Below are 6,125 nucleotides of genomic sequence, written 5' to 3'. Positions count from 1 at the left end.
AAAAATTCCCCCCCCCCCCCCCCCCCTCAACACACACCACCACATCCCCCCCCCCTCAACACACACCACACCACCCCTCCCCCCCCCTCAAAAATCCCCCCCCCCCTCAACTCACAAAACACCACCCCTCCCCCCCCCCCCCCAACACACACCACACCACACCACCCCTCCCCCCCCCCCTCCAAATTTTGCCCCCCCCCCCCAAAAAATTGGCCCCCCCCCTCAACACACACCACCCCTCCCCCCCCCCCCTCCAAAATTCGCCCCCCCCCCCCTCAACACACACCACACCACACCACACCAACCCTCCCCTTCCCCCCTCCAAATTTCGCCTTCCCCTCAACACACACCACCCCACCCCTCCCGCCCCCCCCAAAAAATTCGCCCCCCCCGGTCCAAATTTCGCCCCTTCCCCCCCCAAAAATTCGCCCCCCCCCCTCAACACACACCACACCACATCACCCCACACCACGCCTCCCCCCCCTCAAAAATCCCCCCCCCCCCCCTCAACACACACCACACCACACCACCCCTCCCCCCCCCTCAAAAATCCCCCCCCCTCAACACACACCACACCACCCCTCCCCTTCCCCCCCTCCAAATTTCGCCCCCCCCTCAACACACACCACCCCACCCCTCCCCCCCCCGCCCCCAAAAAATTCGCCCCCCCCCCCAACACACACCACCCCACCCCCCCCCCAAAAATTCGGCCACCCCCCTCAACACACACCACACCACACACCCCCTCCCCCCCTCCAAAATTTGCGCCCCCCCCCCTCAATACACACCTCCCCACCCCCCCCCCCCTCAACAAACACCACACCACCCCTCCCCCCCCCTCAAAAATCCCCCCCCCCCCTCAACACACACCACACCACACCACCCCTCCCCCCCCCCCCCCCAACACACCCCCCCCCCCCCAACACACACCACACAACCCCTCCCCCCCCCCTCAAAAATTCCCCTCCCCCCCCTCAACACACACCACACCACCCCTCCCCCCCCCCCCCTCAAAAATCCCCCCCCCCCCCCTCAACACACACCACACCACACCACCCCCCCCCCCCCCCCCTCCAAATTTTGCCCCCCCCCCCCCAAAAAATTGCCCCCCCCCCTCAACACACACCACACCACACCACCCCTCCCCCCCCCTCCAAAATTCGCCCCCCCCCCCCCTCAACACACACCACCCCACCCCCCCCCCTCAACACACACCACACCACCCCTCCCCTTCCCCCCCTCGAAATTTCGCCCCCCCCTCAACACACACCACCCCACCCCTCCCCCCCCGCCCCAAAAATTCGCCCCCCCCTCCAAATTTCGCCCCTTCCCCCCCCAAAAATTCGCCCACCCCCCCTCAACACACACCACACCACACCACCGCTCCCCCCCCCCTCCAAAATTCGCCCCCCCCCAAAAATTTCCCACCCCTCCCCCCTCAACACACACCACCCCCACCCCCCCCCCAACACACACCACACCACACCACACCACCCCTCCCCCCCCCCCCCCTCAACACACACCACACCACCCCTCCCCCCCCCCCGCCCCCAAAAAATTCGCCCCCCCCCCCCCCCAACACACACCACTCCACCCCCCCCCCAAAAAAAATTCGGCCACCCCCCTCAACACACACCACACCACACCACACCACCCCTCCCCTTCCCCCCCTCCAAATTTCACCTTCCCCTCAACACACACCACCCCACCCCTCCCCCCCCCCCAAAAATTCGCACCCCCGTCCAAATTTCGCCCCTTCCCCCCCCAAAAATTCGCCCCCCCCCTCAACACACACCACGCCACACCACCCCTCCCCACCCCCCCCCCCTCAACACACACCACCCCTCCCCCCCCCCCCCCTCAACACACACCACACCACCCCTCCCCTTCCCCCCCTCCAAATTTCGCCCCCCCCTCAACACACACCACCCAACCCCTCCCCCGCCCCCGCCCCCAAAAAATTCGCACCCCCCCAACACACACCACCCCACCCCCCCCCCCCCCCCCAAAAATTCGGCCACCCCCCTCAACACACACCACACCACACCACCCCTCCCCCCCCTCCAAAATTTGCCCCCCCACCCCCCGGCCCCAACACACACCACCCCTCCCCCCCCCCCCAAAAATTCGCCCCCCCCCCTCAATACACACCTCCCCACCCTTTCCCCCCCCCCCTGAACACACACCACACCACCCCTCCCCCCCCTCTCAAAAATCCCCCCCCCCCCCCTCAACACACACCACACCACCCCTCCCCTTCCCCCCCTCCAAATTTCGCCCACCCCTCAACACACACCACCCCACCACCCCCCCCCCCCCCCCAAAAATTCGCCCCCCCCCCCTCAACACACACCACCCCACACCACACCACCCCTCCCCCCCCCCCAGAAAAATCCCCCCCCCGCCCTCAACACACACCACCCCACCCCCCCCCCTCAACACACACCACACCACACCACCCCTCCCCTTCCCCCCCTCGAAATTTCGCCCCCCCCTCAACACACACCACCCCACCCCTCCCCCCCCGCCCCAAAAATTCGCCCTCCCCTCCAAATTTCGCCCCTTCCCCCCTCGTCACTCCCCCACCCAACCCAACCCCGCGTCACCCCCATGACACGGCACACCCCCCCACCCCACCGCACCCCCCCACGACGCCCCCCCCGCACCCCACCTCGAAAAACCCCGCTCCCTCCACGCCACACCACAAATGCCTCCGAAAACCCCGCTCGACCCACCCCACCCCGCGTCACCCCCCCACGACATGGCGCACCCCCCACCCCACCGCACAGCCCAACGACGCCGCCCCGCACCCCACCTCGAAAAACCCCGCTCCCTCCATACCACCCCACCACGCCTCCGAAAACCCCGCTCAACCCACCCCACCTCGCGTCAGCCCCCCAGGACACGGCACACCCCCCACACCCCACCGCACCCCCCCACGACGCGGCGCATATCCCCCCCCCCCCGCACCCCACCTCGAAAAACCCCACTCGACCCACCCAACCCCGCGTCACTCCCCCAGGACACGGCGCACCCCCCCACCCCACCGCACCCCCCCACGACGCGGCGCATATCCCCCCCCCCCCGCACCCCACCTCGAAAAACCGCGCTCGACCCACCCCACCCCGCGTCACCCCCCCACGACACGGCGCACCCCCCACCCCACCGCACCCCCCCACGACGCCCCCCCCCGCACCCCACCTCGAAAAACCCCGCTCCCTCCACGCCACACCACCACGCCTCCGAAAACCCCGCTCGACCCACCCCACCCCGCGTCTCCCCCCCACGACACGGCGCACCCCCCACCCCACCGCACCCCCCAACGACGCCGCCCCGCACCCCACCTCGAAAAACCCCGCTCCCTCCATACCACCCCACCACGCCTCCGAAAACCCCGCTCGACCCACCCCACCTCGCGTCAGCCCCCCACGACACGGCACACCCCCCACACCCCACCGCACCCCCCCACGACGCGGCGCATATCCCCCCCCCCCCCCCCGCACCCCACCTCGAAAAACCCCACTCGACCCACCCAACCCCGCGTCACTCCCCCAGGACACGGCGCACCCCCCCACCCCACCGCACCCCCCCACGACGCGGCGCATATCCCCCCCCCCCGCACCCCACCTCGAAAAACCCCGCTCGACCCACCCCACCCCGCGTCACCCCCCCACGACACGGCGCACCCCCCCACCCCACCGCACCCCCCCACGACGCCCCCCCCCGCACCCCACCTCGAAAAACCGCGCTCCCTCCACAGCACCCCACCTCTCCTCCAAAAACCCCGCTCGACCACCCCCACCCCGCGTCACCCCCCACGACGCCCCCCCGCACCCCACCTCGAAAAACCCCGCTCCCTCCACAGCACCCCACCTCTCCTCCAAAAACCCCGCTTGACCACCCCAACCCCGCGTCACTCCCCCACGACACGGCGCACCCCCCCACCCCACCGCACCCCCCCACGACGCCCCCCCGCACCCCACCTCGAAAAACCGCGCTCCCTCCACAGCACCCCACCTCTCCTCCAAAAACCCCGCTCGACCCACCGCACCCCGCGTCACGGCGCACCCCCCACCCCAGGGCACCCCCCCACGACGCCCCCCCCCCCACCCCACCTCGAAAAACCGCGCACCATCCACAGCACCCCACCTCTCCTCCAAAAACCCCGCTCGACCCACCCCACTCCGCGTCACCCCCCCACGACACGGCGCACCCCCCCACGACGCCCCCCCGCACCCCACCTCGAAAAACCCCGCTCCCTCCACAGCACCCCGCCACGCCTCCGAAAACCCCGCTCGACCCACCCCACCCCGCGTCACCCGCCACGACACGGCGCACCCCCCCACAACGCCCCCCCCGCACCCACCTCGAAAAACCCCGCTCCCTCCACGCCTCCGAAAACCCCGCTCGACCCACCCCACCCCGCGTCTCCCCCCCACGACACGGCGCACCCCCCCACGACGCCCCCCCGCTTCCCACCTCGAAAAACCGCGCTCCCTCCACAGCACCCCACCTCTCCTCCAAAAACCCCGCTCGACCACCCCCACCCCGCGTCACCCCCCACGACGCCCCCCCGCACCCCACCTCGAAAAACCCCGCTCCCTCCACAGCACCCCACCTCTCCTCCAAAAACCCCGCTCGACCCACCCCAACCCCGCGTCACTCCCCCACGACACGGCGCACCCCCCCACCCCACCGCACCCCCCCACGACGCCCCCCCGCTTCCCACCTCGAAAAACCGCGCTCCCTCCACAGCACCCCACCTCTCCTCCAAAAACCCCGCTCGACCACCCCCACCCCGCGTCACCCCCCACGACGCCCCCCCGCACCCCACCTCGAAAAACCCCGCTCCCTCCACAGCACCCCACCTCTCCTCCAAAAACCCCGCTCGACCCACCCCAACCCCGCGTCACTCCCCCACGACACGGCGCACCCCCCCACCCCACCGCACCCCCCCACGACGCCCCCCCGCACCCCACCTCGAAAAACCGCGCTCCCTCCACAGCACCCCACCTCTCCTCCAAAAACCCCGCTCGACCACCCCCACCCCGCGTCACCCCCCACGACGCCCCCCCGCACCCCACCTCGAAAAACCCCGCTCCCTCCACAGCACCCCACCTCTCCTCCAAAAACCCCGCTCGACCCACCCCAACCCCGCGTCACTCCCCCACGACACGGCGCACCCCCCCACCCCACCGCACCCCCCCACGACGCCCCCCCCCGCACCCCACCTCGAAAAACCGCGCTCCCTCCACAGCACCCCACCTCTCCTCCAAAAACCCCGCTCGACCACCCCCACCCCGCGTCACCCCCCACGACGCCCCCCCGCACCCCACCTCGAAAAACCCCGCTCCCTCCACAGCACCCCACCTCTCCTCCAAAAACCCCGCTTGACCACCCCAACCCCGCGTCACTCCCCCACGACACGGCGCACCCCCCCACCCCACCGCACCCCCCCACGACGCCCCCCCGCACCCCACCTCGAAAAACCGCGCTCCCTCCACAGCACCCCACCTCTCCTCCAAAAACCCCGCTCGACCCACCCCACCCCGCGTCACGGCGCACCCCCCACCCCAGGGCACCCCCCCACGACGCCCCCCCCCCCCCCCACCCCACCTCGAAAAACCGCGCTCCATCCACAGCACCCCACCTCTCCTCCAAAAACCCCGCTCGACCCACCCCACCCCGCGTCACCCCCCCACGACACGGCGCACCCCCCCACGACGCCCCCCCGCACCCCACCTCGAAAAACCCCGCTCCCTCCACAGCACCCCGCCACGCCTCCGAAAACCCCGCTCGACCCACCCCACCCCGCGTCACCCGCCACGACACGGCGCACCCCCCCACAACGCCCCCCCCGCACCCACCTCGAAAAACCCCGCTCCCTCCACGCCTCCGAAAACCCCGCTCGACCCACCCCACCCCGCGTCACCCCCCCCACGACACGGCGCACCCCCGCACCCCACCTCGAAAAACCCCGCTCCCTCCACAGCACCCCGCCACGCCTCCGAAAACCCCGCTCGACCCACCCCACCCCGCGTCACCCCCCACGACACGGCGCACCCCCCCACCCCACCGCACCCCCCCACGACGCCCCCCCCGCACCCCACCTCGAAAAACCCCGC

This window comes from Lygodium microphyllum, chromosome 16 (assembly GCF_053477565.2).
Source record: "Lygodium microphyllum isolate KBCC chromosome 16, Lygodium_microphyllum_v1.1.10, whole genome shotgun sequence".
NCBI lineage: Eukaryota > Viridiplantae > Streptophyta > Polypodiopsida > Schizaeales > Lygodiaceae > Lygodium > Lygodium microphyllum.
The sequence above is the reverse complement of the archived record's forward strand: the minus strand, read 5'-3'. Positions refer to the sequence as shown.